The following is a 14667-nucleotide window of genomic DNA, read 5'->3' as shown; positions in this document are numbered from 1 at the left end:
AATAACTGTTAAATGAGAAACTATTTTGTTCTGTAAGCCTTCATCTTAAGTGAGAATAGTAGCACAATTGGAAGAGCGTAGTCAATGTCACTGAACTGTTCAAGTAGAAATTTTTGAAATGGTGTATCTTTGGCTATGTGTATTTTCACCAAAAAAAACGTTGAGAAGTTAGAGGGTTGACATGTTGTGGGGTTGTTAACCAGTATCATAAAACAATATGTGTACTACTGTTTTATGGGAAACTCTTTGTTCTGTAAGCCTTCACCTGAAGTACAATTTAAAAAAAAAAAAAAAATGGGCAAAGCAAATGAATAAACACTTCACCAAAGAAGAAATTAAAGTAACCAACAGACATATGAGAAAATGCTTGAGATCACTAGCCATTAGAGAAATGTAAATCAAAACCAGAATGAGATAGCTATTTACCACTGCATTACTGGCAGGAATCAAAAAAACAGGAAATAACAAATGTTGGACAGGCTGCGGGGAGACCGGAACTCTTATGCCCTGCTAGTGGGAATGCAAAATGATACAACCATTTTGGAAAACAATATGGTGCTTCCTTAGAAAGCTAGAAATAGAAATACCATATGATCCAGCAATCCGACTCCTAGGAATACATCCTACAGAAATAAGAGTCATCACATGAATAGACATATGCACAACCATGTTCACTGCAGCATTGTTCACAGTAGCAAAAAGATGGAAACAACCTAGGTGCCCATCAACAGATGAATGGGTAAACAAATTATGGTATATACACAGAAAGGAGTACTATTCAATAATAAAGAACAATACGGAATCCGAGAAACACCTCACAACATGGATGAACCTGGAAGGCATTATGCTGAGTGAAATAAGTCAATTACAAAAGGACAAATATTGTATGAGACCTCTACTGTAAAAATTCATGAAAAGATTTACACACAAAAAGAAACAATCTTTGATGGTTACGAGGGATGGGAGGGGTGGGGATGGAAAAACACTAAATAAACAATAGATAAGTGGCACCTTTGATGAAGAGTAAGACAGTACACAATACTAGGGAAGGCAGCACAACTTGTACAAGTAAAGGTCATGGAAGCTCCATAGACACATTCAAACTGAATTGCTGGGCTGATGGCTGTGGGGATCACGGTCTCGGGGAACATCTAGCTTAATTGGCATAACATAGTTTTTAAAGAAAATGTTCTACATTCTACTTTGGTGAGCAGCCTCTGCGGTCTTAAAAGCCTGTGAGCGGCCATCTAAGATACTCCAGAAAGAAGAAAACTAAAGACACAAGGGAAAGATTAGTCCAAAGGACTTGTGGACCACAACTACCACAGCCTCCACCAGACTGAGTCCAGTACAACAAGATGGTGCCGGCTACCCCCAGTGACTGCTCTTACAGGGATCACAATAGAGGATCCAAGACAGAGCTGGAGAAAAACGTAGAACAAAATTCTCACTTACAAAAAAAGATCAGACTTAATGGCCTGACAGACTGCAGAAATCCCGAGAGTATGGCACCTGGACACCCTTTTGCTCAGTAATGAAGTCACTTTCAAGGTTTACCCTTCAGCCAGAAATTAGACAGGCCCATAAAACAAAATGAGACTAAAGGGGCACACCAGCCCAGGGACAAGGACTAGAAGGCAGGAGGGACCAGGAAATCTGGTAATAGGGAACCCAAGGTCCAGAAGGGGGAGTATTGACATGTTGTGGGATTATTAACCAATGTCATAAAACAATATGTGTATTAACTGTTTAATGAGAAACTTGTTTTTCTATAAACCTTCATCTAAAGTGCAACTAAAAAAAAAGAACAAAGAACCTCAAAAAATAAATAAATAAACAGAACTGGGTGTGGGGTATATGGGGACACTCTGTGCCATCTTTTAAATTCTTCTGTAAACACAAAGTTGATATAAAAATATAGTTTATTAAAAAAATAAATATGTGCTAAAATTTCAAATTTTAAAAAGTAAGCTACAGATGTTTTATTTGCAGATTACTAATAAGATAATGATTTTTATTATTTGTATCTGTGCATTCTTGTTTGACTCTCAAAATACTTCTAACCATTGGCCATGTTTTTCTTGTGAAGGATGTCCAAAACTCTGAAATCACGTTGCTCTTTTAATTTAAGAGTATATGGAATATTTTAACAAAAACATTCATATTCATGCTTCTTTTACTAAAATGATTAAGATACTTCATGTGGTATGGTGCTAAAATTATTCTTACTTCAAAAGCCAATAGGAAATGACAGATATTGTGAAAAATAGAAAAATTAGACCTAATTGCATTAGCCTAATAAGTTGCACTGTACTGTATTACTTATCTACTACTGTCTAACAAATTACCCTAATAGACCCAATTATTTTCTGCTTTGAATTTTTTGTTGATACCATGTGTTTTCATTAATGGAAGCGTGCTGAATCATTGAGTGTTGTTGAATTTTTAGTAGGTAGCATGGATTTTTTTTTTTTCTTGCTCCCTCCCACAAGCCTACCATTAGTAGTCCAGAGGGACACATAAATTCTACCCCAGGGTCCCTCCTGAGTCCACTGAGACATATGTGTCCCCAGTATTTTTTTTTCAGAATTTCTATTTTTCCTATCAAAAATTCATATACCTCATACAACACCCTGGAGAAACAGTAATTTGCTCCACACTCCTGTTCTTTTGGTTTCAAACAGTCATAAAGTTCCCTGTCTTGCAGCAGCATGCACTGTCAGTGGGAAAGCAGCCTACCAATGAACCTGAGAGGCAGACAATGTTGGTGGGTAATTGTATATCCCACTGGTCATGAAAGCATTTGTTATCCCACAGTTTCTGTGGATCAAATTCAGGAGCAGCTTCTCTGGGTGGTTGTGGCTCAGGATCTCTAAAGAGGATACCATCATGGCTTCAGCCGGGAAGCTGTCATTTGGGTTTGTCTGGGGCTTGGAGATTTACTTCTAAAACAACTTACCTTTATAGCTGTCAGCAAATGTCTCAACTCCTCACTGGCTGTTAGCAAAAGGCCTCAGTTCTTCACAAGCTGAGTCTCTTCGTAGGCTGCTTGAGTGGTCTAACAACCTAACAGTACACTGTCCCTGGTATGAACAATTCCAGAGAGACAGAGTTCTTTATTATCCTGTCTCTAAAGGCATACATTGTTGCTTCCAAATAATTCCATTTGTTAGAGGCAAGGCATTAAGTTCACCCTGTGCTCAAGGCTTCCTCTTGAACGGAAGAGTATCAAAAAATTTGTAGACAGATTTGAAAACCAAAAAAGATACTGAAATTAAGAGAAGAGTGATTTCCTGGGATACTTAAGAAATGTATTAGTCCACAGTGAAACATAATGATACAAATATAAGGTACAGGACTTAGTGTTCTCTCAATGTCCTCTTTTTCTGCATATTGCTGAGGTCTAAAAGAGAAAAATAATCCAAATAAAGAGCATAAAGGCAACTGCCAAAATATATTATCTTTAAAATGTGCAATTTATAATTAAATAATAGCCTGGATGAGGTGAATAGAAAACATATTTTATAGGTGCTTAGTACTGCTTAATATAAACTAACCCTAATGCAGAGGGAAGGTCGGTGGGAGTTCAGTGGTAGAATTCTCATCTTTTATGCCTGAGACTCAGGTTCAATTCCTGGACAATGTACCTTATACACAAACACCCACCTATCAGTGGAGGCTTGCGGGTCACTGTGATGCTGAAAATATTTCAGAGGAGCTTCCCGACTCAAATGGAGTAGGAAGAAGGGCCTGGCAAAATACCTCTGAAAATCAGCCAATGAAAACCCTATGGATCACTACTGTTGACCTGAACCAATCATGGAGATGGCATAGGACCGGGCAGTATTTCATTCTGTTGTGCATAGTTTCACCATGAGTTGGGGGCCAACTTGACATTTAATGGTAGCTAACAACAACAAATGTAAAGAATCGTGAGGTTATTGCTAGTGCCAGACTTGGAGTGGGAGAGCAGGAAACAATATCAAAATAGGCTCCCTAGTCCCTGAGCTGTTGCTCCTATTGTCTTCACCTTCTCTCCATTTCTCAAGGGGTAGAGGGCTTACAGACAAGGGAGGAATTCACTTCAAAATGGTAGATACATATAATCTCCTTGAGGAGCAGCTCACATCTGGTGGGGAGGTAGTAGATATGGAGATAGAAAATTCTCAGTGGAGCTGGTGTCTGTTCTTGGCCACTTCACACCCAGCTATTGAATTTACTAGGAAAAGCAAAAGTTTGGGGCTTCAGTTCCTAATCTTGGATTCCTATTTCCTGTTCTAGTGGTTGATACCCCCTTTTGTTATTGTTGTCATGTGTCATGTGTTGTTGAGTCTATTCTGACTCATCTTGACCCTATATGACAAAGTAGAACTGCCCCCTAGGGTTTTCTAGGCTGGAATCTTTACAAGACCAGGTGTTCAGGTCTTTTCTGCCAGGAAGTCGCTGGTAGGTTTGAACAGCCGACTTTCAGTTAGCAGCTAAGCACTTAACCTTTGTGCCATCAGGGCTCCTTTGATAGCCCCTAAGGGATTATAAACTGTTATAATATATGGGCAAAATGTATAATATTGGGCAAAGTTGCTGTGAAAGACTTCTGTAGAGTGTTATAAAGCAAAGATGTCACTTTGAGGACTACGGTGTGCCTAACTCAACCCATGATATTTTCAATTGCCTCATATGCAAGTGAAATCTGGACAATGAATAAGGGAGACAGAAGAATTGATGCCTTTGAGCTATGGTGTTGGCAAAGAATATTGATATACCATGGTCTGCTAGAAAAACGAACCAATCTGTCTTGGAAGAAGTATAGCCAGAATGTTCCTTGGAAGCAAGGATGGTGATACTTCATCTCACATACTTTGGACAAGTTATCAGGAAGTACTAGTCCATGGAGAAGGACATTATGCTTGGTAAAGTAGAGGGTCAGCGAAAAAGAGCAAGACTCTCAACAAGAAGGATTGACACAGTGGCTACAACAATGGGTTCAAACATAGCAACAATTGTGAGGATGGTGCAGAACCGGGCAGTATTGCCTTCTATTGTACATAGGGTTGCTATGAGTCAGAGCCAACTTGATGGCACCTAACAAAAACAACAACATAATATACAGAAGATAAAATATTACTGTTATGGATTGAATCGTGTTCCCCAAAAAGACGTGTTGAAGTCCCCCCTGGTACCTGTGAGTATGACCTTGATTGGAATAAGCAGTTGGAAGATGTTATCAGTTAACACGATGTCATGCTGGAATAGGGTAGGTCCTAAATCACTCGGAATGGTGTCCTTATAAAAGAGGAGAAGAAACACAGACAGACACAGTGAAAATCACCATGGGATTATGTAGTCATACTACGGCTGAAGGCCAAAGAATGCCCCGGGCTGTCAGAAGCTGAGAAAAAGACAAGAAGGGAACTTCCCCAAAAGCCCTCAGAGAGAGCATGGCCCTGGTGACACCCTGAATTTGGGCTCTTAGCATCTAGATTTGTGAGTCAATAAATGCCGATTCTTGTAAGTCAGCTAATTTGTGATATTTTGTTACAGCAGTCCTAAAAAACTAAAAGGAAACTATAAAAATTGTTAATATCATGAAATAAGAAAATTATAAAGAAGAACTAAAGGAAATATTTCTAAAAACATAATACTTGTATTTGAAATGAAAAACTCAGTAGAAGGACTTTATAACAGAATAATATGGCCAAAAGTAATATCTTACTAAACTGGAATATTAAATTTTAAATCTTTCCCAGAAATCATCAGAAAAATAATAAAAATATGTAAAGTATAAGAACTTTAGGTATGTGTAGGATAGAAATAGAAATACCTGAAATAATAGTTGCAGAATTAGTTAAAATGTATATGGAAGTGAAGAAACATTTGAAACAGTAAGGAGAGAACAGTTCAAAAATTAGAGTAAAAAAAATCTCATATTAAAAAGTCTCAAAGAATAAAGATAGAATTTTTTAAAAAGGCACCACCAGACACATAATAGTGAAACTTAGATTTTCCAAAACAATGAACAAATTCTAAACAATCAGTATTAGAATTCTAAACAATACTAAGAACAAAAGGACAGTGGACTAATATTTTCAAAGTGCAGAAGAGCAAAATTATATGATATTGCTATTTTTTGGAGAACTAAACTAAGCTTTAAAGTAAAGATATAAATAAAGTAATTGATACCTCAGGAATTTTATCATACAAAAAGTACTTCTTGGATGAAGTGCTATTGAAAGATAGAAATAAATTGAAGAAAATGAATTTCATTCCTGGAATCATGATCTGTTCTAGCTATCTATTTATTTGTAGCAAATTCCCAAAAGTTAATGGCTTAAAACAGTCAATTATATAATGCTCACAGATTGTATGAGGCACTGACTCAAAATAGGCACAGTGGGGATGGCTCCTTTCTGTTCCATATTACATAAGGACTCAGCTGGAAGGGCTCATAGATTGGCAGTACTGAACAGCTGGGGTCAGGACTAGTCTAGAGGGTTCCTTAATCACATGCCAGGTAATTGGTGTTGAATGTCCCCTGAGATCTCAGCTGGGATGATCAAGCAGCTGACAGTCCTCCTATCATCTACACATGGCCTTTATATGTTGCCTGAACATCCTTACAGCATGGTAGTCTTGGGTTTCTCATACGGCACTCAGGCCTCTCCCAAGTGAACTAGGTAGAAACTCAGTTGTGTTTGATGATCTGATTTCATGACATAAAGCAACAGAAATCTTTTATTTTGTTGAAAAATCTGAATTTGGGCATGACTTGGTGAGAGTAGTTCATCTATTTTTATGTGGCTTCATCTGAGAGAGAGTTAGATTATCCATGTTCAAGATGGCCTATTCACAGCTAGCAGGGTGGCTATAGCCTGAGAACTCAACCAGGGCCGTGAAGGGTTGAGGTCTCCATTTCTCTCCATGTAACCCTTTCCACAGTCTAGTTGGACTTCTACACTGAATGGTGATTCAGTTCCAAGAAAACAGTGTTTCCATAAACTTAGATGGAAATGATTTTGCCTTTGATGACCTAGTTTTGGAAGTCACATAGCATCAAATTTTGTCATAGTCAGAAACCAATTCACATTCAAATGGATGAAAAAAAGATTCCACCTCTCAATGGGAACAGTGTCAAAATCAAATTATAGGAGATATAATAGAAGAAGAGATATTATTTTGGCCATCTTTCAAAAATGCCATCTGCCAAACCACTCTAGTATTCTACTTTTGTAGAAGGAAAGAAACAAAGAAGAACAGGAATATTGTATATAAATACGCACATATATATGAAAAAAAAAAATTTGTTTCCTTCATTTATATGAGTGTTACCTGAATTTTTGGTATTACTTTTAATTAGAGGATATCCTGAGTGTCTTTATTTTGTGGCCATTTTGAGTTTACAGTACCAAACAAGTCAACGTAGGAAAAATAAATCTAGGGAAAGACATATTATTCAACACTCAGATGTGGAGTTTTTTTTTTATTATTATTGTTATAAAAATATATATAACACACCATTTGCCAATTCAACATTTTTGAGGTGTACAAGTTACATTAATCATGTTGTACAACCATCACCAGTAATCGTTGACAAATTTTCCGCCATCATATGGAATTATTTTCTGTTGTTTCTGTTATTTTCTTTAGGCAACAATAAGTTTTAAAATTTTGATTTTAGTTTTTGAGATAATCAGTACATTTCACACACCCACAAAATTTCTTGCATTAATAAATGAAAATTATCTTAATTATTATACTGATGTGAAATAAATACACCAATTAACTGATCTCTCTGATTATAAATGGCTGTTAATAATAGATAATATTGGGAGATATTAAATTTCATTTCATGACTTTATTTTAAAACAAAGTCAATTTTAAACAGGACAGTTAAGCTGACTAATTTACTTAAAATGATAGCCACATAAAGGATTCCCAAGACATGAACAAAAGATGGCACAGCTGGACTTTTTTTCACAGAAAATTATATTTTACATCAGCAATTTGTGGAAGGAAGTCATTTATCAGATTATACTGCTTGTTATAGTCTTAAAATTACAATATCTTTATTAAAAACATATTTAATTCTCCTGATTTGGCCACAATAATATAAACGGTGCTCTTGCATGTCTTATATTAGAAAACACGAGTATGGGATTTAATGCCTCATTTAAAGTGGCATAAAGACTAATTAAATTCTGAATATATTCAAATCCATTGTGTAATTTTGAACAGGTACTTATTTGAGTAAAGTTAAGCTGCTCAAAGTCTACACTAAGATTCCAACAGGGAGAGAAATTGATATGTAAGAAAAATATTGGAATTATAATTTGAGAAATGTCTATTATTTTTAGCTTGATAATATAAGATTATTAACAGAGGAATTATAATGCAAATACAAACTAAGTATCTTTCTTTAAAACATTTTCACAGCTCTGTTTAGAAATATTTTCTGATCAATTCAAACAATAGCAACCATAAGAAAGGTAACATGTAATAAGCTGATTAAGTTTTTCACTAAATTCTAGAGAAAGGAACCCGTGTTGGTAGTTTTATACTGTCAACTTAGCTATGCTAAAACTACATTTCCCAGAGATTCCTTCTCTCTGTAATTTTGAGGTAGGATTGGCCACAGAATTTTTTGCAATCTTTGAAGATGTGAAACAAGTATGAGCCAATTCATTCAGAAGTTCTTCATAATGCACTGTGCCCCACTAGAACTTAAGCAACTGGACAACATACTGGCTGCAGCTACTCTAGCTCCCACCAACTCTCCTACTTTAGATTTTCAGAGTCATGAGTCAGGTATGTGTGCAGCCCCATGTAGATTTGTGCCAGAAAAATCATTAACAAAATATTAGTAAATTGGATATAGCAATATAGATAAAGGAAAATACATTATGACCTAGTGGATTATAATACAGGAATTCTAGGTTGGGTTAACAAGAGAAAATCAGTTAGTGTAAAGAACTAAAAGCCATGTGATCAACTCAAAACATCCATAAAAAATTTTATTGTTATTTTTTAAATTTTTTCCCATACAAAAATTTATACATGCATGGTTATGTGACTCTAATTGCTCTCCCAATACTGAGACAGCACACGCCTTCTCTTCACCCCTGATTCCCTGTGTCCATTCAGCCAGCTCCTAACCTTCTCTGCCTTCCCATCTCACCTCTGGGAAGAAACCACCTGTTTAGTCGCTTGTATCTACTTGAGCTAAGAGGCATACTCCTCACGAGTATCACTTTATATCCCACAGTCCAGTCCAATCCCTGTATGAAGAGTTAGCCTTGGAAATTGTTTTAGTTCTGGGCTGATAGAGAATCCAGGGGCCATCCTTTCTGGGTTTCCTCCAGTCTCAGTCAGACCATCAAGTCTGGTCTTCTTACTAGAATTTGAGTTCTGCACCCCACCTTTCTCCTGCTCCATCTGGGACTCTGTTGTGTTCCCTGTCAGGGCAGCCATTGGTGGTAGCTGGGCACCATCTAGTTCTTCTGGTCTGAGGTTGATTAAATCTCTGGTTTATGTGGGCTTTTCTGTCTCTTGGGCTACTACTTTCCTTGTGTCTTTGGTGTTCTTCATTCTCCTTTACTCCAGGTGGTTGGGACCAACCTATGCATCTTAGATGGCCGCTTGCAACCTTTTAAGACCCCAGACGCCACTCACCAATGTAGGGTGCAGAACACTTTCTTAATAAGCTTTGTTATGCCAATTGACCTAGATGTCGCCTGAAAGCATGATCCCCAGACCCCTATCCCTGCTACTCTGTCTCTCAAAGTATTTGATTGTATTCAGAAAACTTCTTAGCTTTGGTTTAGTTCAGTTGTGCTGACTTTCCCTGTAGTGTATGCTGCCCTTCCCTTCACCTAAGATAATTCTTACCTAGTATCTAGTTAGTAAATAACGCTCACCCTCTCTCCCTGCCCTCATAACCATCAAAGAATGTTATCTTCTGTGTTTAAACCTTTCTTGAGTTTTTATAATTGTGGTCCTACGCAATATTTGTCCTTCTGTGACTAACTAAATTCACTCAGCATAATGACCTCCAGCTTCCTCCATGTTATAAGATTTTTATGGCTTCACCGTTGTTCTTTAACGTTGCATAGTATTACATTGTGTGGATATACCATAATTTGTCTATCCATTCCTCCGTTGTTGGGCACCTAGGCTGATTCCATCTTTTTACTATTGCGAACAGTGCTGCAATGAACATGGGTGTGCATATATCTATTCGTGTGATGGCTCTTATTTCTCTAGAATATGTTCCAAGGAGCGAGATAGCTGGATTGTATGGTACTTCTATTTCTAGCTTTTTAATGAAGCGCCAAATCGATTACCAAAGTGGTTGTACCATTTTACATTCCCACCAACAGTGTATAAGTGTTCCAGTCTCTCCACAACCTCTCCAGCAGTTATCATTTTGTGTTTTTTAGATTAATGCTAGCCTTGTTGGGGTGAGATGATATCTCATTGTAGTTTTGATCTGCATTTCTCTAATGACTAATGATCGTGAGCATTTCTTCATGTGTCTGTTAGCCGCCTTAATATCTTCTTTGGCGAAGTGTCTGTTCATTTCCTGTGCCCATTTTTTAATTGGGTTATTTGTCTTTTTGTTGTTGAGGTCTTGCAGTATCATGTATATTTTAAAGATTGATTGGATTTCTCGTAGTCAAAAACTTTTTTCCCAGTCTGTAGGTTGTCTTTTTACTCTTTTGGTGAAGTCTTTTGATGAGTATAAGTGTTTGATTTTTAGGAGCTCCCATTTCTCTAGTCTCTCTTCTGTTGCTTGTGCATTGTTACTTATGGTTCATATTGTGTTTATGCCATGTATTAGGGCTCTTAGCATTGTCTCTATTTTTTTTCCATGATCGTTATAGTTTTTGATTTTATATTTAAGCCTTTGATCCATTTTGAGCTAGTTTTTGTGCATGGTGTGAGCTATGGGTCTTGTTTCAGTTTTTTGCAGATGGATATACAGTTATGCCAGCACCATTTGTTAAACAGACTGTCTTTTCCCCAGTTAACAGGCTTTGGGCCTTTGTCAAAAATCAGCTGCCCATAGGTGGATGAATTTATGTCTGGATTCTCAAATTTATTCCATTGGTCTACGTATCTGTTGTACCAGCACCAGGCTTTTTTGACTACTGTAGAGGTATGATAGATTCTAAAATCAGGTAGTGTGAGGTCTCGCACTTTGTTCTTCTTCTTGAGTAATGCTTTACTTATTCGGAGCCTCTTCCGTTTCTATATGAAGTCGGTGATTTGTTTCTCTATCTCAATAAAAAATGCCGTTTGAGTTTTGATTGGGATTGCATTGTATCTATAGATTGCTTTGGGTAGAATTGACATTTTCACAATGTTGAGTCTACCTATCCACGAGCAAGGTATGTTTTTCCACTTATGCAAGTCTCTTTTGGTTTCTTGCAGTAGCGTCTTGTACTTTTCATTGTATAGATATTTACATCTCTAGTTAGATTCATTCCCAAGCATTTTATCTTCTTGGCGGCTGTTGTAAATGGTATAGATTTGGTGATCTCCTCTTGCAGGTTCTCTTTGTTGGTGTCAAAGAATTCAACTGATTTTACTTTTTTACATATTGATGTTTGTATTGCTTTTTAAAATTTTTTTTTATTGTACTTTAGATGAAGGTTTACAGAACAAATACTTTCTCATTAAAGTCAGTACACATATAGTTTATGATATTGGTTAACAACCCCATGACATGTCAGCACTCTCCCTTCTCGACCTTGAGGACCTGTTTTTTGGTAAAAATATACATAGCCAAAGTTACACCATTTTGAAAGTTTCTACATGTACAATTCAGTGACATCGATTACATTCTTCCAGCTGTGCAGTTATTCTCACTATCATTTTCCAAATTATTCCATCACCATTATCTTCAACTCACTGTCCCCTAGGCTTCCCATCAAACCTTTTGAGTTGCTGTTGTCAATTTGATCTCACATAGATAATTCCTATCCTGCTTCCTAGGTTCTGCCTGTGAGCTGATGCTGTTTGACCTCAGATCGAAGAATTTGCTTTAATAATTCTTGTAAGTGTGGTTTGACTTTTACATATTCCCTTAATTTCTGTTTATCTGAAAATGACCTAATTTCACCACCATATTTGAACAAGAGTTTTGCAGGATATATTATTCTTGGCTGGCAATTTTTTTCTTTCAAGGTTTTATATACGTCATCCCATTGCCTTCTTGCCTGCATGATTTCTGCCAAATAATCTGAGCTTAGTCATATTGTTTCTCCTCTGTGTGATTTTTTGTTTTTCTCGAGATGCTCTCAGGATTCTTTGTTTGTCTTTGGTTTTAGAGAGTGTGATTATGATATGCCTTGGTGATTTTCTTTTGGGGTCTATCCTCTATGGGTTCGTTGAGCTTCTTGGATGGTCAGCTTTTCATCTTTGAAGATATTGGAGATGTTTTCTATCAGCAATTCTTCAATGATCCTCTCTGTGTTTTCTGTTTTCTCCCCCTGTTCTGGAACTCTGATCACTCGAAGATTTTTGCTTTTGGTTGTATCCCACATAATGCTCAGGGTTTCTTCATTTTTCTTCATTCTTTTTTCTGATTTTTCCTCAAACAGAGTTGTAGCCAAGTGTTTGTCTTCAATTTCACTGATCCTATCTTCCATCGTTTCAAAACGGCTCCTCAGCCTTATATGACACTGTCCATTTCTGAAATATTGTTGTTTAACTTTTGGGTTTCTAATTGTTGTTTTTGTATGATTGCTAGTTGTGGGTTTATTTGGCATTTTGTTCCTTTATTATTTCCTTGAATTCTTCCATTTTTTGAACTGTATTTTCCATGAATTTGTCTGCCTTTTCCATGAATTTGTCTATTTTTTCCTCTTTTTTTGTCTGTTTTTTGCTTCAACTCTTGGATAATTCTGAATATTAGAGATTTGAATTCCCCATCTGTTCGGTCTAGTGCCTTTTCTTCTACTGGAAGAAGTACGCCTACTGGAACCATCCTGTCCTATTTTTTAAATATTTTGATATTGTCTGCTGTCTTCAGGGCATTCAGTGGTTACTTTCCTCCTTTATTTATTGTAGATTTGTTTGTTTCATCCTGCTTTTTTGTTTTATTTGGTTATGTCTGAGTAGGCAGGGTGTGCGTTCTTTGTTGTTTGCTCATCTGTGAGTGCGATACTTTTCACCTCCTTCTCCAATGGGCAGTGTCAGTCACTCAGGTATGGTATAGCAGGGCAGGTCCAGCTGAAGGATAGTTGCTAGGGTAGGTTTTTTGTGGCATGTACCAGGGCTGACAGTGCAGACCAGGAATCAGTGCAAGGCAGGTTCCAGTAGGCCATGCCTGTGCTGCTTGGGAGTGTGATGTTCAGTGCATGGTGCAGGTAGGCAGAAAGGAGGGGGTAGATTGTGATGTGTAGAGCTAAGATGGGTGTGGGAAAAATGAAAGAGAGGAGAGAGGAATAGAAGTCAAAAACATACACGGAAAAAAGAGCGTTAAGTGAGATTGCTATTGGAGTGGAGAGATGAGAGACTGAGAAATGGGGAAAAACAAAAAGTAAAAAAGAAAAAGGGTAAAAAAATAATGAGTAAATCCAGAAAATGGAAATGAAGAAAGACAAAAAGGGAATAAGAGAGAGAAGAAAACTAAACAAAGAAATGAACAAAAAAACAAGAAAAAAGACATGCGCTCAGAGATATCCCTGTACATCTGTGCAGAGTAAAGGACTAGCTTCCAAGTCACGTGGTACTGCCTTGCTAGACGGGGCTCCCAAGCCAAGTAAAGAAAAAGAAAACAAACAAATCAAATCAGAGCAAACAAACAAGCAAACAAACAAAAAAGCCCAAGGGGTCCCACCAGCGTGGCAGCACGGGCCAGGAAGCAGTTTCACAGTCGAGCATTGTTTTCCAGCCTTTCAGGAAGAAGCAAAGATGGCACACGGAGCCAGGTAGTTGAGAGAAAGGAGGGGGAGGTGGTGAGAGGTAAGGAAGAAATCTAAAGAAGTGGAAAAAAGCAACACCAGCAGCCAACAAATGGCACTCATGGAGCTGGCCAGTGCGGAAGGGTGGGATCCAAGCGGCACTAGGGGGAAGCTCGTGCTTCCTGGCCAATAGGCTATGGCTGCAGGAAGCTGAGGAGGCTAAAAGGGGATGAAGAAGAGTGGAGGGTGGGAAACCCTATATCATGGGTTACTGGTTGTTCTATCTCCTGCTGGAAGCTCTGTGAAGTTGCTTTCCCATACCTCCTGTTTGCTGATCTCTGATAGGAGTCCAAGATAGCGGATCCGAGCTGCAGTAGCTGATCGGGGACCTCTGCATGTATCTCTCCTGGTGCTCTGTTCTTGGTCAGTTTCTTATTCCATTTGGTGCTTGGCTGAGTTCTTTATATCTTCATTTAATGCTTAGGGTTTCAGGACTTACGTGTGACTCTGTTCGACTTAGTTTTTCTGATCTTTGCTGTGGAGGGACAGCGCGGTGCTTCTGACTATAGTGCCATGTTACCCGGAAGTCCCAGAATCCAACTGATTTTTGTATGTTTATCTTGTATCCTGAAACTTTGCTGAAATCTTCTATTAGTTCCAGTAGTTGTTCTTGTGGATTCTTTGGGGTTTTCTATGTATAAGATCATATCATCTGCAAATAGAGATACTTTGACTTCTTCCCTACCAATTTGGATGCCCTTTA

This window comes from Trichechus manatus, unplaced genomic scaffold, assembly GCF_000243295.1.
Source record: "Trichechus manatus latirostris isolate Lorelei unplaced genomic scaffold, TriManLat1.0 scaffold00002, whole genome shotgun sequence".
NCBI classification, from domain to species: Eukaryota; Metazoa; Chordata; class Mammalia; order Sirenia; family Trichechidae; genus Trichechus; species Trichechus manatus.
The sequence above is the reverse complement of the archived record's forward strand: the minus strand, read 5'-3'. Positions refer to the sequence as shown.